The sequence below is a fragment of the Rattus norvegicus genome, chromosome 18 (genome assembly GCF_036323735.1).
Source record: "Rattus norvegicus strain BN/NHsdMcwi chromosome 18, GRCr8, whole genome shotgun sequence".
Lineage (NCBI taxonomy): Eukaryota > Metazoa > Chordata > Mammalia > Rodentia > Muridae > Rattus > Rattus norvegicus.
In genome coordinates this window covers 31,264,292-31,291,884 of record NC_086036.1, presented here as the reverse complement: position 1 = coordinate 31,291,884, position 27,593 = coordinate 31,264,292, and the positions used below count along the sequence as shown (strand labels likewise).

The 27,593-nt window shown below is 43.4% G+C and overlaps 1 protein-coding gene and 1 long non-coding RNA gene across 5 annotated transcripts in view; one reads left to right on the top strand and one right to left on the bottom strand.

Moving 5' to 3' along the window:
* The window catches only part of LOC134482937 (uncharacterized), a 31,390-nt gene extending 29,054 nt beyond the window's left edge, over positions 1 to 2,336 (top strand). The window contains exon 2 of the long non-coding RNA XR_010059688.1: positions 966 to 2,336. This is a non-coding gene — a long non-coding RNA (uncharacterized LOC134482937). The remainder of the gene's footprint in view (positions 1 to 965) is intronic.
* The window catches only part of Arhgap26 (Rho GTPase activating protein 26), a 786,446-nt gene that overhangs the window by 197,163 nt on the left and 561,690 nt on the right, over positions 1 to 27,593 (bottom strand). The window lies entirely within an intron of this gene.

Below are 27,593 nucleotides of genomic sequence, written 5' to 3'. Positions count from 1 at the left end.
GGTCTGCACCAGATGGGAGCCTAGAGCTAAAAGGAGAACTAGACATGTTCTCCCATTCCTAACCCAGAAACTATCTCCAATCAATAACCACTTGCAAATGAAAATTTAGTTTCCTCCAAAGGAGTCTCACTGGGAAACAACTTTTAAAGGTAGGCCACATACCCAACAGCAGATGGCCAACAGAAAAAGAACTCAATGACATGGTGGGAGGTTCTTTGTCTCATAATGTCATGTCAGGCCTTCTTATCATTCTTTTAACTTTATATTTAGATGATAATGATGATGATTACTATTAGTATTAATTTACCCTACAGGTCCTTTGTGTATATAATATGGCTTCTGCTTTTGCATTTTATGGGATTCCTAAGTGTATAAATAAATGTTTTTCTGTGTCTATATGTTTCTTGTGCCTTTTCTTGGGCTCTTTGTTTTATATCACTCTGATTTCTCTTTGTATTTTATTTTATTATCATCCAGAAGATATCTGTTTATTTTCTATACAGAGAAAGAAAGAAAGTGGATGGATCTGGATGGTAGAGGAAGTAGCAGGAACTGGGAGGAGTAGAGAAAGGGGAAACTATAATTATAATATATTGTATGAAAAATATATTTTCAATAACCGAAAAAATAGCAGACCTGGATGGAAGAGGCCTTCACAAAGTTCACATTGAGAGTACAAAGTAGGGACCCTCCAGAAAGCTCAACATGTTAAAGCGCTTACCACAGAACCCTGGCATCCTGAGTGCACTTGCTGGAGCCCACCATGGAAGGAATGACTCAGACCCACAAATTTGTCTTCCATCTACCACATGCGCACCCACATACACATAGTAGATCGTTGTTCCTAATGTTTTGGTTATAATATTTTCATTAACTGGTCAAAACAAAGCCTTATTTTCTATGTGTTTCTGCTTAAAGGCAGCTAATTAATACATGCTTTTTGTTTGTTAATGTCAAATTCACAGCCAGCAGCATACTAATTGCCAAGCAAAGCTCATCCAAGGTGTACTTGCGTATGATGTCAGAAGCCTCAAAACAGCCTTCTTCCACTCCAGGACCATAAGAGCACTTGAACAGTATGCATAAGAGGCCAACTTAAATGAAAACATCACCAGGAGAAAGCATGGACATTTTTTAAGTGCCACTAAATGGACCAGAAAAAGGACAATTATCTCCAGGTGGAGAGCTGAGAGCAGAAAATAAAGTATCATCTTATACAAGATGGGGACATGCCCATTGGAGAAATCACATCTCATCAGCCTACACATGCCTACCCAAAAGATAGCACAAGAACTGGCTTCACAGTCATGAACAATGGGAACAACTGTGCATGTGTGGCTATAACTACGAAGTAGACTGTGGCATTATATAGGTTCATAAATATACCATGTAAACATATATTCATAAAGGCTTTGAGAAGACAGCTACATTCATACTCTCAAACACTATCTTGTGTCTGTTTTTGTGAGATTGCAAAAGGAGCCAAGTAGTTCCAACAGGATAACATGTATACTCCACTTCACTATTTTCTAGATGGTTGTACCAATTTCTGCTCCAAACAGAGAAGTATTGTGAGAGTTACATTGACCACTCCTTAGAAATTCCCAAAGCTTCCTCCTCAGACCTCTTATCTCTCCCTCCTAGAGAGATCTAGACATTTCACAGATTCTCGCAGCTCCCACCATGGGTGATTGTACACAGATGCTGTCTCCCTTCCAGACCTGTGATTCCAAACCCCCCTGCTCACTTCAGCAAACTGGAAATTGCCCTCAATCGCAAACCCTACTTCTAAGAGTAGCACATTGCAGCTCATATGTCAAACCCCTCATTACCCTACCCGTGACACACAGATAGTGTCATCTAAGTAAAGGAATTAGAGAGTGGCAGCAGAGTAACAGGCTGTACCTGGCACTTAGATGCTACAGAAAGAAGCTCATTCACCATCACCGACCCCATCTATGGCACTGCTTTTCCCCAGTGACCTGAACCTGAAATTTCCAAGTCCTGCATCTTTATTTCCACCTCAAATTGGATGACCATAACTGGACTTTGCCTTTGACCTAATGGTCAAAGGCACTTAGTCTGAAATCCCAGGTTTCCCACACAGAAGAGAAGCATCATGGGCTTGACATCCCACAATTATCATTTCCTTCCTGCCCCTCCTGGTCTTGACACTCCTCATGTGATTACAACTCTGAAATCACTTTTGTTCAAAACCTTTCCTGGTCTTATACCTCAGAGTATAATATCCAGACTTTTCTGTGAGGCCTCTGACAAGTTGACCTCACTTTCTCTGATGTGGCTTCTCAATTTCACCTAATAAACAGCACTGTGCAACTACTGGCTATTTTGTAGTCTTGCTCCATTATTTCCTACAAATCTTCATTTCTACCATCTTGCTAAGAAAGCTCTTCTGTCCTCTGTTGCCGGGGTGCACCCCCTTCAGCACCCTGCTTGTGTATGCTTCTGGAATGCTGTCTTTGGCTCCACAGTCTCAGACCACCTCTTCATTTTAGTACACTGTGTACATGACTAAGAGTGATCTTCCACTCTGAAATAAGAGCAAACCAGTAGATTATCCCTACATGCCCCCGAAAGACCTTGCACATAGTAGGTATTTATCAGACATTAGATGGATGACAAAATGAACCAAGGACCCAGAAAGTGCTAAATATGCACAACCCAGGATCTACTTAACATTAACTTTAAAAGGTGCCAATCCAATCACCCTAAGCAGTTATGTAATTTAAAATGAACTTAGGACTTAAAGGAGCACTTCAAATCTGGGAAAAGCAAACTGCCATCTGCCTACCGGCATTTTAAGTACTAAACTGCTCACTTACAGCTGTGTTCACACCAAGTAAATTAAGCATTCCGGCAGCAGAGCCAAGCACAGAATGGGAATTCCAGTAGTGCCAGCCTCCTGTCAGGCATAAGCAGAGCAGGGCTTCTCATAGTGTGACCACTCACAGGTTCTACAATTCAGAGGCTGTCACATGTCCCAGGAGTGCGGCAACTCATTCTGATCCCAATCAGGGTTCATTTCAAGCCACATGAAATAATGAACTATTCAATAAACAGGGTTGTGATGTCAACAATCATTTGGGGGAAGAAAAAAGGGAAATCCTGCCTTCCTTTATACTCTGATACCAAAATAGAAACCAGGTGCACATTCGTTTTAGAGTGGGGATTCATTCAAGGAAAGACAGAGAAAATGAAGTCACTCCCGGCTTTACATAAAGTGCCTTATAATAAATATGAGACAGGAAAATGGACCCAAAGAGAAAATGTAGACAAATGGCAAAATTGCTTGCAGAGAAATAGTCATTAATTATTAAAATATCCAAAGTCAACAAAGAAGTCAAATTATAACACTGGTGATCATTTTCCTTTCTGAGAATAAATTACTTTAAAAGTTAGCAGTATCTGGTATGCATGTGGGCTTAAAGTAGACAGTGCTTTATGAGACTCTTTATGGAAAAGAACCTAGAGATGAGTATGTATGCTCAGCATGCAAATTAATTCTACGAATTCATACTATACAAAGAATCATACAGGGAATCCACTGAGAGACGGTGCTGGTTATCAAATACCCCCGCATAGGTATGTGGAGTGCTCTGGGATATGGCACTGGATGCATAAGTCCCCTGCATAGGAGACATTAGGTGCTCCAGAGATTGCCTTCAGTTTTTCCCAGTAGTTGACAAAGGAACCAACCTCGGAGCCATTCAGAAACTGGCTGGAGAATGGTACCCAGCTCCCTCGATATTTTATAGGTATGAAAACTAGAACAAAGACCATCTGGGAGGCTAATTCACATTAAGGTAGCACTGAGAGATTAGTCTCCAACATCAAGACATACTCATGATGTCTGCTTCAGGTGAGTCACCATTCTATTCCATCAACCACCAATGGAGTAGGCAGGGCAAGCTTTCTGATGCTGTTCTGGGAGAATGGATCCAGAAATTATAGATAGCCCTCTGGGAACTGGTCAAATCAGTCACCAGAGTTCTATGGATGTGTCACTAATGTGTGGCAGAAGTACTTCTTACTACCATCTGGGCGAGTCTAGGGAGAATCAAAGCCTGAAGTGGCCATCCTGTGAGCCATTCCGTGGCAGTCCAGACAGGTTCCAGAGCTTCACTGAGAAAGTAAGACCATGTTCCTCCTACTGCAGAAGTGGTGGGTTTAACAACTCAAGCTTGCAGTTTGGAGATAGACCCCTAACTGTAGATAGGTAGGGTCTCGAAGTTGAGGAAATGAAACCATTCCAAAGTCTCTGGATAATGAACGGTACAGCGAAGAGTCAGGTGGACGCACAGTGCAGACAGAAGAGGATGGCAGTGTGTCTGGCTGGGTGTCTGGCTGGTTCTCTGATCCTTTCTCTCCAGAGTCCTTCCTGTCCTCCACATGGGCTCCACACCTTGCCCTGCTGGGTGACTGTCTCATTCCTGTTCTGCAGCCCTGCCCACACTTGCCTGGTCAGTAGCGTTCAAACAGAAAAGACAGACACATCCCCATGCAGCCTGAACAGAGCCAGCAGCCATGTGTAGGGACCACAGTCCTAATCTCACTCCACTATTCTGAGTCACAGGGATAAGCAAAATGAGTGTCCTCATTAAGAAGGAGCCCACACTTTACGGCCAGTGCAGGCATTCCCGAGAGCTCCAGAGCTGAGCAGGCCTGGGCGGGCGGCCAGCCATCTGCTCCAGCAACTTATTTAACTTGCTGGGGTTTCCACCTTCGCCTTGAGGGAAGAGAAGGGAAGTCCAAAGCAGGAAACATACTTATACCTAGCCATCACTCCACCATGCCTGAACAGTCTGCTAGGCATGTGACCATGGGGTTTTTTTCAGCTTCCAAGTCAGGAACAGGCTGCTTACAAACAGCAGCTAGGGAAAAGGCAGCTTGTGGTCAAATAGACTTGAGAAAAGATTACTGAAGAGCTAAGAGTTCCTTGCCTGGCAGCAAACAACACTGTAACGTGCGAGCGGCCCAGGACAGAAAGTGGGAGCTGCCTTCTCAGTAAGGGACTGCTGAGGTTGAAGGGGCAGTAGAGAGGGCCAGGCTGGTGCCAGGTGTGAATGACACACATCTTCTACCCACCCAGGAACAAGGCATCTCAACAGTGACTGGGGACAGTTCTGGTCAAGAGGCAAGAGAGCAGAAAGGAAGGAGCAAATGGTTCTTTTAAATGAAAAGACTGAGGATAGTTCTGCCCTTGAAGGAAGAAAACTGCAGTGTTTTTCATGGGCACACTCAGGCCTTCAGGACACTCAACCATCATTTACTTATATCTCAGGTTTGCTGGATTCAGGAGGTCTAGTGTCAAGTATAACCACTTATGTGCAGGCAGTAGTGGAGGAAGACTGCATTCAACTGCATCTGTGCTGCTAAAGTTCTGTAAACCTGACCAAGCAGCCAATTACATGAGAAGAGTGGATTTGTACCCAAGTTCAAAGATGCACCTAACATAATCAACGATAGTTCCTGAACATCCTCTGGTAGAAAGCCCACACTGATATTTCCAAAGCTACCATAAAGATGCCTTTTTGTAACTGGATTTGTTCTTGTCCCAACATGGTGTACATATGACATTTACTTCCCTATCATCTAAGCCTTCCTCCACCTCCCTTTACACAGCACCATCTTATCAAAAGACGAGAATACGTCATGCTTTCATTCCTACAAACAATCCATGGTTGTGCGTGGTGGAAGATGAGAGGGGATGGGGGGTGGTGCAGACTGGGGAGGCCTGGCTAGTCTGTTTCTCACTCAGCTTCTTTGCATTGCCCTCCCCAGTGTGTTGCCTGGAAAACTCTCAAAGGTTACAACAACAGCAAACTTCCTTTGTGGTACAAGGTTCTGGGATTAATGCTGCAATGGTTAGCATTTGTTGACTGCCCAGTGTGTGACAATCACTGTGTCAGGTGACTTCGCAGGTTATCTTGGGGAACTATTCTGAGAACGTCATGAAGTTAGTGTCAAAACCATCCCATCCAACAGATAAGAATCCAGGTCAAGAGCTGATTCGAATTCTCGGGGTAGAGGCCTGAGTTTAAACCATTAGTCTTGACATTAGGTTTCTGTTCTTGGCCATCATCCCATAGGTGTTTCTGTGCCCACTTTAAAGCAGGAAGGGATACTGAGTAACCCTCACTGTGTATCTAATAGATGGCTAGATGGGGACACACAGAAATGCACGGTGCACCTTTCTCCACAAGGAGCTGATTCTTTACCAATGGAGAAGGCGAGGCAACAATGGAAAGGCAAATTTGGAGCAGCAATGCTACTGCACAAAGGGATACCCTTTCATCTAGATATACCATAGATGGACTTGGCAAGACAAAAGCTAATCCTGCCCCAATAATAAACACACATGCTCCATTATGGGAAAAGCTGCTAGAATTCAGGAACAAAAAGGAAAATATTCTCACAATTTTTGGAATCACTAAAATAAGTCCATCTGGTCAGGAGGCATGACCCATGGTCATAACCTAGTAACTCTGAGGATGATCTGCCCGCCCAGCCAGCGATGGGCTGGGGCCAGCTTTCAAGGTGCTGCCTGCTCCTTCACGATGTGGACACGGCAGAACACCTGGCACCAGGAGCTGAAAGGCACTGGTGACTACACCCTGGAACAAATGACTTGCTGACTTCCGCAGTGAACTTCTGTGGTCACGGGAGGCTGAGAGCATCTGCCTTCTGACAGGCAGAGTGTAGATTGCTTTTGCTTCCTCTCCTTACCTCCTTCTCTTTTATGTCCTAACTCAAGGATGGCTGTGGCCATCTGGAACCACAGCCTTAGAGGGAACTGAGAAGGCAAGGGGTGGTTATTAACCAGCAACTGCTGGGGTCAGCAGGGAGACCTGAGACAAACATCAGAACACTCACATCCTGCTTTGCTGACAGTACCCTAGGACCTCCAGTCAATCTGATCCAGCACACCAAGAAACCAAATCAGGACAGTTTCTCTGCCTTCTTTCTTTTCAAATTAAGGTTAAAGCATGATGCCCTGTGTATAGATAGGGTAAGGTGCTTAAAATGTGTCTGAAGTTATTGACCTAGTAACTTCATAAAACAAAGGACAATCATGAAATAAAAGAAATGGAAATGGTTTTCTCAAGGAAAACCATAACCGATATATAATTTTATACAATTTTCTTCCCCACCACCACCGGGTACCCTCTCTGAAAGTATGGTTCTTTTTGATGGCATAGTGTGAGACAATCTTCTTTCTGTCTGCAAGAATCCAGTCCCTTCCCTTTCTACTACTAACTATTCCTCAATCTCCCTTAGAATGTGATCTATGATCTCATTTCTGCCTATGTGGGCTACAACTACCCCTAGGGCCAGCACATGATTCTGATGTGCTCTCAGGCACAGTGGCAGCAGCAGGGATGAAGATGGGACCTGATGCCATTTTTCTAAGCTGTGTAGTTTAGTAGTGATGCTGTAACCGACAGAACCCCTGGTTCCGTCTACACTGTTTCTATTACAGAACTGTCTCCCCATCTACCCATCACCCACTATGTAGGATGTGCCCTCTCAAAACTGAGTGGAAATAGCTAACGGAGATTTGACCTGATCAGAGCTAGATTTACAATGTCAAGAACACTTATAGAATGAGGAAAGTTCTAGGCCTCACAGGAAAAGCAAATGTGGCATAGATCAGTGGAAATGGCTGCTTTCCGATCTTCAGGTGAAGCAGGAACGTGAGAACTGGAGGTAAGTGTGGGTGGAAAGGGGGCAAACGGGGCTCAGTAGAAGGTCTTAAAAGTACACCAGGAAATGGAGATGGAAACCAAGAGGAAACACCAGAGAAGCTCTGTAGCCAAGCAGAAGTGAGGTCACTTTCCCAAATGAAAGCCGTCCAGGTACTCCCTGTATTTGGAAATGTATGGTAATCGAGCAAGTACTCCAAGCTGGAGTTCTGTAGCTAGCAGGTTGCATCTAGAGGAGGCCCAGCTCCCTTGTCCTCAAGTGACAAAACCAGCTATAGCCAAGATATGATGACTTAAGTTCTGGAGATAGCACTCTTAAAAAAACCTTAATCAGTAAATGTAAAGATTTTTAACCTTTGAAAGAGAAACCATTACATACACAGTGTTTTTCTGAGCATCCTTTTCTCTTGCAGTCCTCATTCTCAAGCCTCTATTAAAGTATTTTTAATAAAATATCAACTCTGCTCTAAAACTTAAATCATTCAGCAGTAGCTAGCAATATAGGAAGCACCTGCTCCCATGAAAAGCCCACAGGCTCTTGCCTGTGCATTTCAAACCTTAGTAGGATGCTAACAGACAGCATCCTTTCAAGATGGAGATGTTAGAACATACAACCCTTGCTCAATGGTTCTTGATTCTATCATCTCAAATACTATAAACAACAGTTAAGAAAAGCCCCATTCAGTATAGGAGTCAAAGATGCCAAATTACCCTGATACCTGAATACAGAGATAAGAGGGGTGGCTAGGACAGGAGAGAAAGGGTAAGCACATGATCAGCATGCACACCAATCTACACCAGCAGCAACCAGGAAGAGGGCCAGTGTGATGCTAGACGTAAGATTTATTGCAAAAAACCAAATGAAAAATAGGAAAATGAATGGGCTCTAGAAGCATGCTATAGAACAGAGCAAAGCTGTAAGGATCATGCCATCATCTATTCTAGAATAAATTCTTCTAAATATATGTAAATGAAGGGAGGGGGTTGACTAGGAGCCAGGATCAAACATAACAAGGAAAGAGAGACAAGGAAGCAAAGCTTCACACACACACACACACACACACACACACACACATACACTCACACACACACATAAACACACACACATACATACACGCACATACACTCACACATACACATATAAGCACACACACATACATACACACACACATACACACAGACATATACTCACACATACACATACACTGCCCTCAACTAACAGAGGTGCACCTTTTTGGTTTGATTCTGACCTACTTCTTAAAAAAAAAAACCAATGGAATAACTACCTGAAGTCTCAGAAAGCCCAGAAGAGGAGAGAGAGAGAGAGAGAGAGAGAGAGAGAGAGAGAGAGAGAGAGAGAGAGAGAGAAGAAAGGGCATGCTCTGGGTCTCAAAAGCACATAAGGACTTCCTGGAAACACAAGCATGGTTTTCCTTTAATTAAGGATTGCTATTCTCTCTCCCCAGTGGCTGGCTGTAGTTGCTTTGGGTATCCTCCCTAGAAATTATGTATATACTAGAAAGAGCACTTTCACAGACCTCATAAACATCTCTTATTTACTCAAACTACTCATACCTCTCACAAGTTTTTTTGTTGTCTCCAGTGTTAAGTCCTTTTTCTATGAAAACCCACAGTTTTGCATACTGTGACCAACGACTATATGCTGTATGTGCCTGACGACAGATGGCACTAGTCCCAATAACCAGGAGGGTACTACTCTAAACACCTTTTTATCTCATAATCCACCTTTCCATTAGCAAAGCAATGGACATAGATGAAATAAAGAAGGCTTAGGAATATATCATAAAGTGTTCATAATCCTTAGCAACTAGAGAGATACTAATAAAACAAGTCTGAGATTTCATCCCACCCCAGTCAGAATAGCTTAAATCAACAAAGTAACGCACAATTAAATACTGGTAATGGTGTGGGAAAAGGGGACCCCAGAGTCACTGTTGGTGGGACTACAAACCTGTGCAGCCATTCCTCCTAAGAGGCTCTGAACACTTAAGGTCTACAGTTGGTGAACTCTGGACTGGAAGAGCTGGGATACACTGTTAAACCCATGACAAATCAGGGCCTGGTATCTGTTTATGTCACTATACAGTGACATAAAAGGAAAATTTACTTGGAGAACTTCATGTCTAATACACAGAAATACTTACTTTATAAGTAACTACACAAAGGTTTCAGAGCCTGCCTTCATAGTCAACGGACTAATCATTTTTTAAAGCAGTCCCTCACTATTGTCTCTCAAGGCTCCTAGGCTGAACCTTCTTTGCCTCAATGAGAAGGAGACTAATGGGAGCTGGAGAGAGGGGCCAGTTGTTAGGAGCACTTGTGAATTTGGTTTTGGTTCCCAGCAGCCACATAACGGCACTTGTAACTCCAGTTCTCGGTGATTAGACGGCCTCTTCTAGCTGGGCACTTGAAATGTACGTGGTGTCCATATATGCACATACATATGGAGTAAAAATAAAAAATTGTAAGTTAATGAATGAACAGTGAATGCTTTGGGCAACTGCTGGTGTGAAACATAGACTACTTTGGAATACTTACTGTGGACCATCCTTTCAGCCCAGAATACATCACATGTTGCATGATTCGAGGACGTAGGTACAAGCATTGTTCCAACTTAGCAGTTGTAATCACTCAAAACTCTTAGAGATAATATCCTGAACCCAGATGCCAAGTCAGCAGGAAGTGAAAACAACCTCCTCAGTTACAGCTGTATGTCAGAGCAGGCCTCACACCGTCTGGGATTAACTTCGAGCTGAGCTTATATCGCCAACTTATATCGGCAGCCTCAGTTTGTAAGAGGACACACATAGCAGAGCTCTCTTCCTCTGACTACAGTAGGGGTAGGATTCTGCCTAGAAACTGATTGAACTTTCTCGAGTGTCTGCAGTACAGCTAGTTAGCCACACTTGGGCCTTCCAATCCAGAAGAGGAAAGGAGGAAAAGACCCACCCACCCAGAAAGGCGGTAATGACAACTGTCAAGGTCCACAAGGCTTCAGCCTTCCAAAACTGAGGTGCTTTACTTCCTATGCAATGTCATTTCATCCTGAGTAAGCTGTTTTAACTAACTATAGGCATTCTGTCCCATCCAATTAATAATGAGTTGACAGTACTCTGCACAGCATGAACCTTGCAAGTGAAGGGTGCTAGATACTGTTACAACTGAGCCTGTTACACCCCTGCTTAGACTACGTACCAAACACACACCTCCATTACACCAGCCATAAAAATAGATATTGGGGGGTGCAGTCCTCGGGTGAATTTAAACTCAAGCATCCATGGCTGCCCAAGGAACTTAAAGAAACTAACATTTCACCAAAAAAAAAAAAAAAGTTTAAAAGAATTTAGTATAACAGATTCATGCTTTAAGTTGCATAAGAAAGAGCTGGTGTCCTAGAAAACGGCTAACAGGTTTTTTTACTCACTCCTTTAGCCATCATTTATTCATTCCTGAATGAATGAATGAATGAATGAATGAATGAGTTGGTTTTTACCAGTTCCAGAACATCTATTGAGTGACTCAAGCACAACCCGTCCCTTAACCTGAATCTTACAGAGATTGGGAGTTATTCTGGGTCCTTGTTTTGATTTACCCTATGTTCACTCTCCGCTTCAGTAAAACACTTTATAAATCCTCACTTGGAGGTTCGCTCCTTGTGACCGAGATCTGGCCAGGTAGCATGCTCCTCCTCCCTAGCAGGTGACTGGTTCAAGGTCACATGACTAGGCACGTGATCTAAACTGTCTTTTGTTGCTACAGCAGGAGGAGAGTGTGTCTTTTCAGTAGGAGTGCCAGCAGAGCCGGCGGTAATACGATAAGCCACCAGCGAGGTATGGCTGTGGCTCCCACACCTGGGAAGGGGTACATACGCCCAAGAAAGGGGTGAGTGCACAGGGAAGCAGGAGATGGGCTATCTCTGCAGTGTTCAGATGTATGAGCCCTCGGTTTCCAGTTTTCCCTTGAACTAGGTTCTGGCATTTGGGAGCAAATGATACTAATAAAGTTTTGCTTCAAGGGCTGGGGGGTGGTTAGGGATGGCTCACTGGGTACAAGTGCTTGCTGTACAAGCATGAGGTCCTGAGTTCAAGTTCTCAGCATCCATATAAAGGGCCAGGCATGGCTACATGCACTGTAACCCAGTGCTGTGGAAGCAGGAGGGTGGCTGAAGCTTGCTGGGCACTAGTCTACCTCCAGATTCAGTGAGAGACCCTGTTTCCAAAGAATAGCACAAAGAGAAGAAGCAGAACACATGACAATCTCCCCTGGCCTTGGCACATTCACAAGGACATGTATACATGGCTCTATACTACATGTGCATGTACTCCACACACAATTTCCAACATACGTACATACATAATAAATGTCTTTAAAGACAAAATAATAAAGCTTTGTTTCATTTGTATGTCTATGTCCTTCTATACCATATATCCGTAAAGGGCTGAAGTTTAGGCTACCTTTCCCCCACAGTCATTATTAACTAGGAAATCCCCCAGTTTCATTATCTGGCCCCACAATCTAGCAGAGACCTGATGCAAAGGCAATACATGTGCAGCACTGGACTTGGAGGAATTGACCTTTAACCAGTTCTCCTCTTTACTGAGTGCTTTCTATGTCTCTCCTCAACTTAATGTCACTAATGCTCCCTTTAAAAGTGCCTAAGTGGTGGCTGCACACACTGCTGAGGGATGCAATTCCCTCTGTGCACAGTAACTCACAGATAACCCTGAAAGTGCCCACAACATCGTACACTGCACGAAGAGCAATACAAAGCCACCGAGGTCTCCACAGGAAGGTCAAGAAAACATCATCACATGCAGAGCAGAGCAATCCTGGCAGGAAAACAGGAACAACAGTGTCCTTCCTGGGCAGCAAGTCTAACCTTAGGCCACTCCTTCTCCTAAGGCTCAGTGTGCCTCTCTAAGTGGTACTGCTCCCCAGGACACTCTTCACACTCCCAGCATGCCACTGGTCTCCCCTGCTAACTTAGAAAAGTGAGCATTACTCAAAGAAAGGGCAAGAAATTATTTAACTGGAGTCTGTTTACCTACAACAGAGTCCCCAAAGAAGAAGCCAACAGAAAACCAAGCTTTGTTTGTATTGCTGCTGCTGTTGAAATGGAGCCCCTAAGGAAGGAGGGAATCATTTCTCCAGTGACTGTCTCCCCTGGGTGAGCACAGAAGTGGCCAGAAGATACCCTGCTACATGGAAACAATGCTTTCTCTTCACCCTGCTAGGAGCTTTCCAGCACACAAAGCTTCATTCTAAACGCCAAGCACAGGCTGGGTGCAGGTATACACTCCTGCAATGCAAGGACTTAGGGGCTAACACAAACAGATGAAAGTTGGAGGCCAGCCTTGAACAATAAGACCATCTTAAAAAGAAATAAATGGCTAGCCCAAATAACGTGTATTAAAAAGTCAGTAGGGGCTGGGGATTTAGCTCAGTGGTAGAGCGCTTACCTAGGAAGCACAAGACCCTGGGTTCGGTCCCCAGCTCCGGAAAAAAAAAGAACCAAAAAAAAAAAAAAAGTCAGTAATTTAAGCATCACACCTTATGATGAGGGATTCAGCATGACTCACAGAACATTTGCTAAGCAGCTATTATGTGCAGGGGTCTTGATAGAAAGCGGAGGTCCAAAGGCAAATCAAAGAGCTGCAGTGGCATGTGCATCTTACTGCCATGAGAGGACCTCTCTGACAGGGATGCAGAAGGGACTGAAAGCAAAGCAGAATATGGAACAGTCTCATTAGCACATGTGCACACAGATATGTAGACACGCATACATGGCATGTACACACATGTGCATATGCATACACATCATGCACATGCATGCAAATACATCTACATAAACTACATCTGTGTGCCATATTTGTAAAAGCAATATAGACAAGAAGCAAGTCCCAAATAATGAAGGTATGCAATCCTGTTAACATACACACACACACACACACACACACACACACACACACACACACACACACACGGGGTGGGGGGTATGGAGAGAGAGAAAGAGAGAGAGAGACAGAGAGACAGAGACAGAGAAAGAAAAGAGAGACAGAGAAAGAAAAGCGAGACAGAGACAGAGAGAAAATGGTTACTAAAATGTTCCCTGTGCTCATCACTGACAGTAAGAATTTCAGCAGCCAGCCTTATCCTGCTCTTACAGCATTGGGTACTGTGGAGTGGACACTCTGTGTTAAGTACGTTTTGAAACATACATACCTAGAAGTCCAGTGTGATTTTTTTGAGAGCGGAAGAAGCCGTTGGTCTTTGTTCTCCATGTGGAACGATGGCTGTGCTTGTATGGCTATTCTGAAGTAGAACAAAGGCTAAGAGCACGGTCTCCCATACTACATAGTCTGGATTCGAATTTTCCCTCTACCTTTCAGTAAATTACCCAGTCCTCATGAGCTGTAATCCATCCATGCTCCACATTCCGCACACCCATATGCGCTGCTTCCTAGCCATGGCAGTGCCTGGGTTGGGCTGTGGAATACACGGAGACTCCACCTAAAACTCCTTCCGATCCGTGTTTGTAGGAAGCTGTTTGCATCCATCCTCCTAGCTACACATCATTTATCCTTTAAAATGCTGAGAACCAGGCACCATGCAGGAGGCTGGCCAGGCAGGTGTGTATGCGTGGTCAGAAGAGCATTATCAGTACAAACCGCACGTGCCTCCTGTAGCCTTGAACTTAACAGGCCTTGTGTAGAGTCATATTTACTTCATTTCTCTGGACAACTAGAGTTCATTTTATTTTCTTGGCATTTGTTTCCATACAGGGTTGGTTCTTAGGTTTCCATTTTCCTTCTTCTGTATCTGCATTTTGTTTCTGATCAGATATTTTCCAAATACTTATTAACTACACCAACATTAAGATTAAATCCTGGCATCAGGTGTTTTATTGTCTTGTAGGTGGGCAGATGACATATAATGCATGCAATTCAATGTGTATCATATTTATACAAACACAGAACTGTACTTATAATATGCATACATTTTCATATTACTTCTTCCATGTTCGGAGCAAACTCTTTTTTAACTGTATTTTTGTTGTACTGTCAAGAAAGACATTCGGAGTAGTGTGTCACCATACTTGTCCCACTGGTGAAAGTACACATGACTTCCAATTTAAAATGCAGCTCAGTAATGAATGGCCTTCCATACTTTTTCATTTTAATTAGATATTTGAAATAATTTTTGAGCAATGAGATTATCAAGCCAAAGCTATGGAAAAAAATAGGATTTTACTAGTCAGATGACTATTATAAAAGTTTCAAGAAAGAAGTACAATCAGCATTTTATTACTCACACTCTGGAAAGAAAGGAGATCAAAGCCAAGCCAAGTTATCTCTCTGCAACTAGGAGGCAAATGACGACTCTTTCCACATACTTTTACGGAATATTTCTCTTTTTCAATAAACTTCTCAAAACAACAGAGGCTGGTGCCTAGACAGAGATCAGATGTGCTGTGCTTGCTGTTCAGCACTCACAGGGTGAGAGTGCGCACTGCTCCTGAAGAGTGCCAAAACTCAGTGTCCAGTACCCAAGCAGGTGGCCCACAGACAGACAGATGGACAGACACACGCACACGCACACACACACACTTTAAAATAGAGCAAATCTCTTAAAATAAAATAGTCTTAAACAAGGAAACCATGGACCCTACTCAGGAGCAGGAGCAAGTTAGAACTCCAGAGGCCAAAGGTCATTCCCACAAAGATTTCTGAGAGTTTTCTGCATAGATACCCACGCCTGATCCTATAGATCCCATGCCTCTCCTATAGATCCCATGCCTGCGACTACATTATAAGTAATATTACAACAGTTTTCCCACTTGTGACTCCACTGGAAGCTGAGTTCTTGCACAGAAAAAGAAAATACATGTATGCCAGATGCCGGTATTTGACTTTCTTGTGTGTTCTTTCCTCCACTGTCCCAATCTTATAGAGTAACTGGTATTCTGAATGAGGGGTGGGGCAGGGAGCAAAGCAGAAATCAGACTGTTCCTAAATACAAGGAGAAGTGAGGAGAGAGAAAATCAGAGGCTTATATTAGAAATATGTAAGAACAGGGCTGAGGCTACAGGTCTGTGTCAGAGTGTTTGCAAAGCATGCACAAGACCCCAGTTCAATACCTTGTATGGCATTAGAAAAATGAACACTAAAGGTTAAACCACACGTTTTACCAGCCTGTGGAAAGCTAGAAAGATGGAGAGGTGAGATGAGAAGGTTGCTCAAGTTTCTGGCCAGCCAGCCTTGCCAAGTAAATGAATTCCTAGTTCATCAAGAGTCTACTCAAAAATATGGTGAAGAGTAATTAGTGAAGAAGCCTAGGCCAAGCCCTGGCCTCCGTGTGCATGTTCACACATGATACAGTTAGTTTAAACCACTAAACAATGCTCTACTTATTTACATTAGATAGTTTTCAAAGATGGGCCTGTATTGCTAGCATCTATGACAAAAAAAAATAAGGATTTCATCAGCATTCTGCTAAGGCTGCACCCCAGTGCCATGCAAGAGTGACTGGGATGTACCTTAGATTCAGTATCACAACCTGGTATTAGCATGTTGTCCAACGCCTGGCAATTGCTAGCATTTGGGGCTCAGAAAAGAACAGCAAGATGAGAGAGTGCGTGGGGAGCAGAGAACCAAAGGGTGAACTTGCCCTGAAGACCTCCTACCCACAGAAAAGTCAAGGCTTTGGCTACAGCAGCGACTCTCAGCCCTCCTAATGCTGCAACCCTAGATACATAGAGTTCCTCATGCTGTGGTGATCCCCAACCATAGAATTATTTTGTTCCTATTTCCTAACTGTAATTTTTGCTGATGTTAGGAATCATAATGTAAATATTTTTGGAGATAGAGGTTTGTTGAAGGGGTTGAACCTGGGCTAGAGGAACTGCCTTTAAATTTGTTTGTTAAATTCCTATTAGCCAGGAAATGAAACTCACATCACAGAGGAAGAGACTAACCCTCAAACACCTCACCCAGAGCCCAAAGGCTAGCCTAGAATAAGGTCTGCTTTTTGTTTGGTTTGGTTTTAATCCCCTCTCTTTTCTAAGACTTATTTACACCCACCCCCTCCTCTAAGACTTATACACACAGATAAGGGGGGTGAGAGAGGAGAAAAGGGAGAGAGGGATGGAGGGAGGGAGGGAAAGCTCTAGCCTCCACTTCTCTCTCCCCTAAGAAAAGACTTAGTCATATCTCAACTACAACTGTCTGGTCCTTATTTGAGTTTCATATTTTGAGGGCCTTGTGCACACATGTCTGGTAATAAATTTGTGGCCTTTTCTCTGGTTACTATCAACTGTCAGGGTATTTCAGCAGACTCACTTACATAACCCTCAGAACAGAAGTTTAAGCATCTGTACACTATGACAGAAGAAAGCAGGATGTAACTTCATAACATAAGCAAAGGCATCAGGTCGCAACTTAGAAATCTAGTCTTGTTAGGTGGGAGAGATGGCTCAGTTAAGTGTAAGCATCAGGGTCAGAGCTTAGAGCCCCCATGCCCACTTAAAGGCTGGGCACAGAGGGACTCTGATCCCAGAGCTGGGGGGGCCGAGACAGGCAGATCACTGAGGCTCTCTGGCCAGACAGACACCTTATCATTGAGCTCCAGGTTCCCTGAGACCATACCTCAAAAGGTAATGTGAAGAGCAAGGAGGAAGACCACCCATGCCAACCTTTGGCCTCCATGTGCAAGCACATACACACACATGTACACGCACAGACACAGATGCTAGCCTTTGGTCTCCACATGCACGCTTACACGTGCACATGTGCACACACAAAATACAGTTTTCTTTCATTTTGTTTGCTATTAGGGTTTACTTACATAGGAAGTGAAACTGACTTATGTGGTAGAATGTGTGCTCATTTTTAAAGTATTTTTTTCAGTAAAATAAATCAATGAAAATATCAAGTAAACACTTGTTATAGGAAAATAATCAAAATAAAAAATCTGGAGCTTTTTAACACTCCTCCCAGTTATGTTTTACCAGTCTTGATTTCCTCAGCCTACTGCTGCATCCTTGTTCTTACAGGGAAAGGGTAAATATTTTAATAAAGTTCATTTCATTTGCCATGTATCCTATATAAAGAAAACAGTCTAACTCTTCAGATGCCTACCCATTAAATAAAACATTCAAATACATTAAATCATCAAGATAGCATTTCCTATTTGCTTTATCTTGATCATCCGCATTGATCTGGGCATCCATTTGAAAGTCATTATGACTTAACTTGGTCTTTACTTCCGATCACTTTTTAATCCTTAATGATTTAGAAGGGGCAGAACTTCAGTTCCTGCCTGTTAGGTCTTTGAAGGTCTGTAAAGCATGTCGCAGATTTTAAATACTAGAGCAACAGCAATCCTTTTATAATCCAGGGACAAGCACACTCATTTTGACACAGATTATTTTAACCTAAATAATCTGCCTATAAAGTGCCCAGCTATTCAGAGGCAAATACTCAGAGGCAAGTACTCAGAGGCAAATACCCTGCCTGGGGACACAGAGGACTCCCTCCCTGCCAGAATTTCATCGGGCTGTTCTAGGCTCCTGTTGATTCTTCCAAAGTGAAGGGAAAGCAATTGTATATAGCATTTTATCACCAGAGACTTCAAAGCCAACCACCACCACCACCACCACCACCACCACCAACAACAACAACAACAACAACAACAACAATGATGTCACCATTTACAGCTGTGTGTCAAATAAGGAAAACCCATGGGCTTCAGGCTAGCCCAGCCAGAGCTGGAAAAGGCTGACATTCAGTATGAGTAAGTATGTTTCAGTGTGACAAGGCAGATGACGTAAACACTTGGTTGGCAAAGGAAACACTGACTTCACTGTTTTTTTGGTTTTTTTTAGCCTTTGTTGTTCTGCATCAGTAAAAGCCACAAGCAAATCCAGCTATACAGTGCATCAGGATTCCTGCATCAAGACAACTCTAGATTGAGATTGAAGGGATGTTAAGATGTAAGAAACACAAGTCAACAATAATATCCAGGGCTGCTTGCAATTGGTCACAGCAAGATTCACATCGATTTTGTCCAATGAAGCAGGCCTCGTTTGAATTTCAGTGAAGAATAAAACATCTGTTTCCATCTATAGAAGACAAGCCCAGAGCAAACTGCCTTCTGGGAGTCATTTCCCAACCCTTACCTTCTCCCACTTTACTTAAGTCGGAAGCTTGACTGGAACCTTTGGAGCTTCTCAGAATTCAATCTTGATAGCACCTACGTCAGGACCTTCAAGGCCAATGGTCTTTTTTGTAAGCATACACTGTATGAATATGAATGTAACATGTGCCCATACATGTGCATGTAGAGGCCAGAAATTGACACAGGCTGTCTTCCCTTATCACTTTTCACCTTCTTTTTGTAGACAGGGTCCCTCATTAAACCTAGTCTCACCACTTTGGTAGGAAGTAGGCGAACAGGCCAGTAAGCCCTTAGAATCTTTCTGTCTCTACCCCATCCCACCCTCCAGGGCTTACAGATGCACGCTACCATGTCCAGGTTTTAGGTGGGTGCTGGGGTCTCAAATTCAGGTCTCATGTTTGCATGACAATGACTTTACCCACTGAGCCATCTTCCCAACCTATTGATGATATTTGAATACAACCAAAACCCAGGGTTCAGACCACTGGTCAGAATTCAAACAATATATTATTTATAGCAGGAGACGAGTCCGCCATCGCTTTTGACATTGAAAAATTAAAAAAGAAAATATTGTGACAGAATTTACAGGATAGGAAGTATAAAGACTAGACTTGAAATTGTTAAAATTGTATCATTTACTTGATCTTATTTTTAAAAGCAAAGAACACTAAAAGTTGAGTATTTTCAACAGAGACCAATTCCTTGCAAGACAATGGCTAAAAATATCCAGTGTGAGGGAGCTAATCTTACTTCTTAATGAGATTAACTGTGTGACCTTGGGCTGGTCATCAAGCCACTCTTAACCCAATTGCCAAGCTGGCAACTAGGAGAAACAATCGCTCAAAGGACAGGCTACAGCTTCCTAAAACTCAGTGGTCCTTCCTGTGATGACACGGTTAGCCTTTGTGACAACAGAACAGTCAACCTATCTGGACCTCTTTTTAAACATCCAACAATAGTCCACATGTGCCCTGCTTTGCCCTAGACACTGTAAGTCAGTGAGTCACAGACAGTCTTGTTCAAACAGAGGCAGCATAAAAGAAGAAAGAAAACGAGATAAACTGTAGAGAAGACCAGAAGGTGATCTGGAAGTGACCATCTGAAGTTAGGTGGGGATAATATGAGCAACCAGGAGAAGGCTGAGAGGGATGTTTAGGCTGGGATTCGGTGAACAAGTGAATTGTGTGGGGACTAAAACTGAAGGAAAAGCAGCACCTCAGACCGAGGTGTATGCTAAGGTCCTAATGGAAAGCGCCTGGCACGCTGGGGAACAGAAGCAGATAAGGCTGCAAGATGACCACGAACGCTCCGATAAGCATTTACAGCAGCATTCCACCCATGTCCACACAACAGCATGTCTTCAAGAGAAAAACTAAGTGGAACACTTTACCAGAGTAAAGGTTCTGGTCTTAGCTCAGTGTCACCACCAGCTACATGTGTGTGTGCCTTAGGAAATTCCTTTTCCTCCTGTGACCTTATTCCTATAAACCAGAGAAATGTTCATGGCTGCTAAGGCTTCTTCCAGCCACTCCTATACATGAGTCTAAGCATTTCTACATATTAGAAAAGTGAACTAAAAGCAGGCATGCATAGCTTTTTCTCCATGTCTCATTTTCCAATGACACTCACTCTACCCTGCATATGAGCACACCCGTGCCTCAAAGTCATGATATTTAAGAATGGCTTCAGAAAAGAAGACATGGCTGATCTTACTTATTTGAAATATATTCAGCATGCACTTATTTTTAGTTCTAGTTATAACCACACCTCAGAAGCTTTCAATCTTGCAGCTAACCATCTAGGCCTTTTGGAATTTATCACAGTGTAGTCAAGCATAGGGGTGCACACCTTTAATCCAGCACTTGGGAGGCAGAGGCAGGCGGACCTCTGTCAGTTCTAGTCCAGCCTGGTCTACAGAGCAAGTTCCAGGACAGTCAGGACTACAGAGAAACCCTTTCTCAAAAAAACCCAGGGGGAGAAAAAGAATTTATGGCTACACAAATGCTAAATTAATATGATCTTAAAACTTGTTTAAAACCAAATCATGGATGGAGGAGATATGTCTCAAAACACTGTCAGCCCTAGAGTTCCTTGACTACACATATTTGAAGTCTTCTTTTGAAAATTGCTTATCTATTCTTTGAATTTTTCACTACTGATTAAGAGTTCAAAATAAACAAGAAAAGAGCCCTATACGCCTTCCCTTGATATTTCAAATGTGTACGTATGTGTTACATTCAAGCTGTACATCATTCTTAACTGAAACCTGATGGATTCAAGGTCCCTCTACAAAAGGGGCTGACAGTATCTTCCAAAGGCTCAGGCTACCCGGTACCTTTTCAGATGGAGAATTCAAGCCTGTACAAAGGACAGAGTGATCACTGGGGGTTGATGCAGGAAGAGGTGACGGAAAGGAGAAAGAGATATGAAAGAGAAGGGCATGGACAGAGAAAGAAGGGGTGGGAAGAACAGAAAGAAGAGAAAGGAAAAGGAATTGGAAGCCAATGGCTTGCAATGTTTTGACAGACACAAGTCTCTTCAACAGTTCGACTCCCTGTGCTTCGCTTGAACTCTGAGCCACAGCACAGAGTGCTGAGCGAGGTGATAAAAGCAGCACAAAGAGTGATGTGAGAGGGGGCAGCAGGAAATAAAAGTGGTGCACACAGATAGAGATTAAACACAAAAGAGACTTCACAGCGGGGAGATCCAGAAACCTATATTAAACGTATGTGCTTTCTCCATATGCAGCTTAGGCAAGGGTCAAACTCCACATCCTCCTGCCTCTGCCTCTGGAGTGTTAAAATAGCAGACATGTGTCACCTAAGTGAAGCCCTTCCTGTGACAGCCACAATTTTGTGATTCTAGATTTGGAGAAAGGCTGAAGCCCTGAATGGGATAAAAAAAAGTAATCAAAAATGAAAAATCAAAATAAGTCTGTGTAAAATTTGCCGTTTCAACTGGGCCCAAAATTTTGAAAGAGGAAGTGGATGAGTAACAAACTTTGCTGCAGAATGTAACAGAAATGTTAAAAAGATTATCTTTAGATTTAACTTTCAGAGCACCATGGTAACTTTGGGGAAACTAGCAGAGAGCCTTGTCTGCATTCCCAGAGTCCTCCCAAAGCCAGAAATCCAACTCATGTCCTTTCCCCTGCTTCTGAGTTCTGGGCCTCAGTCTCTCCTGGCAACTATGAGACACTCTAGTGTGGTGAGGTCCTCCACTGTACACTGAGACCAGCATCAGCATCCCCAGTGCCACTCTAATACCACTGATCCTCACATCCTGCATGTCTGTAGGACTTACCTTTGCTACCCCTTGCCCTGCCCTGTGCTCCACTTGCCACTTAAAGATGAATGGGCACAAAAGAAGCGAGCCCGAGGAAGGCAGAGGTAAGTGTTGGGCAGGGAAGATTGCTTGAGCTGGGATTACGTTAACCAGACTGCAGTTCGGCAGAATGTCTGCTTCCGTAGGCGAGTACATAATAACTTCAGGGGTTCACTTAATGACAGCATACATAAACCGAGGCTCCCTTCCCCATACCCGTGCTGACTGCCAAGTGTGACATCATCACACAATGTGGGCCTAAGACTTTTCAACTAACCCTCTGTTGACTTCAAAATCCTAAGTGAAAGAAACTTCCAGAGACAGTTCTAAAAAAGAAATCAGGCTGGCTGGAGTCCACTCCTTGCTGTAGCCAGAACTCAGACATTCCAAGTGAGCAAAGGCAAGCAGGCAACAGGCTTAACCAAGATTCTCTGGTGGTGTTGAATGCTGCAGGGGGACGACATGAAATGTGTCCTGCCTGGGCATGGGCTACAAGGGGAATAACACCTATGACTTGCCATTGTCTGTTCCACTTTCCCTACTAAAGACCTAAGGATGTTTTGCTGAAAATAATCTAAACAAGGATCTTGATATATAATATTACAAAACTGCACTCTCAGTCATTTGGAGAGGCTCCATGACAGAGTCAACCAAGGACATGCTATCCAATGATGCTTGGTGCCAGAGATCTGCAGGCTAGGGAGATTTCATGAATCCATAAGTTCCTACCAATGCTAATCATTTGGTAGATACATTCATTTTCCCCTAGGATTCTTTGGCTTTTAAAGGAATATCTGATGATACTCCTCCTACCAAAGAACTTTCTGTGTATGTAATTTCCCTACAGACAAATCTATCACATCACTGAGAATTCATAAGAACTCTGCTTTCCTGGATTCTAAAACATTGGGTCTTTTCCCTGAGACTGGAATACATCTTATAATCTTTGCCCATATTTAATAAAATTTTACCTTCTTCCTTTCTGAAAATGACTATTAAATTGAAAATGTGCCTTTAAACTGAGGTCATTTAAACAATGCAAAAATTGATCCTGTATCGAACATTTCATTTACAAGATTTTTGAACAAATGCCACAATGAGAGAGAGAGAGAGAGAGAGAGAGAGAGAGAGAGAGAGAATGAGAATTACTTCAGTGTCTTTGTGAGAACATAGGACTACGTCTAGTTAGTTAGGCATCAAAACACCTGAAATGCATCAAAGATGACATCACATCTCTACTGGACACTAGCCAACACTTACCAAATGGGAGTGTGCCAGCTATCATGGGGAGAGCTACAGATCTAGACAGGGAACTGGCCAAGTTCCCAAATCAGGAGGGTGGTGTAATTCTGGATGAAATTTGGAAAGTTGTGACTGATGAAGAAACTCAACTGGAGAGAAAATGGGGACTCCAGAAGGGTTGGTGTTGACAGGAGACAGTTAGCTTGCAACCATTAGGATCCATACAGATACAAAGAGAAGAGGCAGCCTTGGAAATTTCCAACTGCAAAGGGACTCTGCCAGGAACTCAGGCTCAACTAAAACCTCTGACCACAGGGACTGAGAACCACAAGTGTGGCCTCAGGTGGGCTCTTCATGGATAAGTGTTCTAATAAAACCACAGAAAAACTCCCACCCAGGACCTTTCTTCTTCTCAGAAAGAGTGATAACTGCCACAGTCATGCCAATACTCTCAGAGATAGCCTTCAGGATAGAACACGGACTATCTCCAAAACTTTTACAAAAAGACCCTCTGGTTCATGTTTCCCATCTACTATCTATAACAGAACACAGGAACTTGATGCTTGGGCTCGAAGGCAACAGTTCAGATCAGATGCTAACAGACGTGGGTCTGAAGTGTGTGACTAACACTGGCACATTCCACCTGAAATGGAGATCCACAGAGGTGCTGCTGAAAGGCCTCTGTGAAAGGCAGAGTATCCACCAGCGAGGAAAACAACAGCACCACAATCCCCCTGTGCTCTTCTGCCTCTACCTCAGTTCTCCAAGTCCCTCCTCTCTATCCCTCATCTGAGAGGGAAATAAGTTTCTACTGCATTCCTGGGTATGGTAGTTTGAATAAAAATGCCCCCCTAGGCCCATAGGAAGTGGCACTTGTTGGAGTAGGTGTGCTTTTGTTGGAAGACATGCGTGAGGGGTAGGGACAGCTTTGACGTCTCAGAAGCTGAAGCCAAGCTTAGTGGCCCATTGTCTCTTCCTGATGCCTGCAGATCCAGTTATAGAACTCCCAGCTCCTTCTCCAGCACCATGTCTGCTTGCAGGCTGCCAGGCTTCCTGCTCTGATGCTAATGGACTGACCCTCTGAACTGTAAGCCAGCCCCAGGTAAATGTTGTCTTTTGTAAGAGTTGCCATGATCATGGTGTCTCCATATAATATAAACTCTACGTAGGACACTAAATAGTAAAACTCTAAGTAAGACATTAGGCAAGCTTAAATGGGGAGCAGACAGCCAGCAAATGTACTCATCTAAAACTTCCAGTGTCTCTCCAAATTCACAAATGTCCCAAAAGAAAAAAAGTACCATTATGCCATCACTTTACTGGTTTTAAGAACAGAACATCCTCTCCAAATATTTATTTTAATAATATTTATTAATCCTCCCATGTCTATCCATAAATTCCAAAGTGAGAATCCATGTTTCTCCAAATCCATGGGATTCACTTCTGGTCCAGCTAACTTCCTTTCCCTTCACCTCTGAACTTGTTCTCTGTACACACTTCCTCGGCTTTTGCCAATTCTATTTTGAGTATGATGAAAACAGGCAAGCCCAACTACATAATAGCTGAATTTAAGACGTTCTAATCAGTACTTGCACCCAAGTAAGATTTGCAATTGATAAATCTCCCCCAACATAGTTCACATTGTGGCTATAGTTGATGTTGACGTCCAAAAAAGTGGTCCACATTGGGAAATACTGACCACAAAACAGAACAGCAGAAAGGCAATAGTCTTCATGATCAGGTTTAGGAAGCAAGAGGTAGGACAGTCAAAAATGCAGCCTGCTGGAACTGGTAAGATTGACATACTGGGACTCTGGGCATTCTCCTGGACTCATGCTCACTCCTTGCCTTCTGCAACAAAGACTGGGGAGCACTATACCGAGGCACCACTCTCTGGAAATCAGATAAAACCCTGATGGAGCATTCCTCTGCTTACATTATATACTATTTTCTTTTTTTTTTAGACTTTTTTTTTGGTTCTTTTTTTCGGAGCTGGGGACTGAACCCAGGGCCTTACGCTTCCTAGGTAAGCGCTCTACCACTGAGCTAAATCCCTAGCCCCTTATATACTATTTTCATGTGAAAATAAAGTTGCCCAGGAACCTGACAGTTTCAGAATCGTATGTCCCTAAAAAATATCCTGAGACTTTGAAGAACTGATACCATTTTTATTATCTCCTTCCTTCATGCCCCTTCCAAGTGCCAAAGAAACAGACATATCATCCTGTCTTTAGTAAATCATTTTAGTTCTACTAACACCAGTACAAAGGCAGACAGCAGAGCCTGTAGCCCTCATTACTCTCTAAATGACAATTGTCTGTATGCAAGCACGTGTAACACCTAGAGACAACGGGACTTACTGTCAATTGAGAAATTAACCTTTACTCAAATTAGGAAAGCAAAGTGCTATTGCTTCAAATCTCATCAGGACCTCCACTCCCTACCATTTTATACCTGAGTAAACTGAGGCGAAGAAAAAGTAGGTAGATTGTCCCAGGTTTTACACCACAATCAAGATGTAAACTTGGGCTCGCACCCTTGGCGGCCATGCCTCCTAGAGTCCTTCTGCTGCAGCCTGTGATGCCCACTACAGCAGCAGGAGGCCACTAGTACCCGCAGCTCTGAGCATGGTCGAATTCCCTCACAAAGCCAAAGCTAAAGCCAGCAGATGGCAAGAAGTTATATATATACATGTGTGTATATAATAAATATATACCTATGTATGTATGCTCACATGTATGTGCACACATCTCCTGTACTGGTTAGTATTCAATTTAGTGACCTAAATTCAAGTCATCTGAGGAAAAGTAACCTTAATTGAGAGAATGTTTCCTTTAGACTTGCCTCTGGTGCATTTTCTTGATTGGTGATTGATGTGGGAGGGCCCGCCCAGCTTACTGTAGCCAGACAGGCGGTCCTGGGAGATGCAAGAAAGGTAGCTGAACAGGAGCCTGAAAGCCAGTAGGAAGCCTCCATGGCCACTGCGCCTCAGCTCCAGCTTCCGAGTTCCTACCCTGCTTGAGTACCTGTCCCAGCTTCGCTTCATGACAGACTGTAAGCTGTAAGGTGAAATAAAGCCTTTCTTCCTCAAGTTCTGTTTGGTCATGGTTATTTATCACAGCAATAGGAAGCAAACAAGAATCCATCTTGATTTCACGTTTACCATTGAGAAGATGGTAACCAATTCCTGATGCTTAGCCCTCACAAACCTTCTGGCCTGACACTTCCCTGGGGCAGCACACTGAGCTATCACATACCACCAGTCCTGAGAAACAAGGCAGAAGTCCCAGAGGTGTGAAGATCTGGTGAAGAGCAAGCTAGTAAAAGACCCTTGCCTCAGTGGGTCTGTACTTAGAGCCGTCCAACAGTGGCCAGAACCCAAGACACTCAATGAAGAAACTTTACCTGGGACTGACTAGCAGAAGCCTTCTCACTCAGGGCCCCAAGTTGCTTCAGGGTACAGAGAGTACTGTGGATCTTCACAGTGCTCTGCTAAGCCCCACAAACATGAAATTCACAAGACATACAGGACAAGACCAGTCCCTGCCCTCAGCAACTTGACATCATCCCAGGATGTCAACATGAAGAGATATAAACTAAGTAGAGAAACAATCAAAGAGGACTGGCATTCCTCTTAATGTCTGGTCTGCCCACCACCTCCAGGAGAAAGACAGCCTTCACTTCATCAAAGAAGTTCAAGAAACAAAGGTGAAAATGTCTCCTACGCCAGGGACCTGCCCACGCTTGTAACTGAGGCACCCAGAAGAGTGGAACAGGAGGATTCCTGGAAACGTGACACTAACTAGTGAATTTGAGGCCAGCCTATGCTACGTACACTGAGGCTCTGTCTCAAATATATGTTTCAAATGCTAGGCACTACTACCATACTACCTCCCCCAAGAAACTGGTATTAATACTTCCAAACAACATGGATGTCTGCACTCTTAACTGAGCTTGTAAGATTTATGGCTGTAATGTAATGCTCGGCCCAGGAAGTGGCACTATTAGGAGGTGTAGCCTTGTTGGAGAAGGGTATCACCAGGGGCTTTAAGACCCTCATCCTAGCTGCCTGGAAGTCAGTATTCTACTGGTGGCCTTCAGATGAAG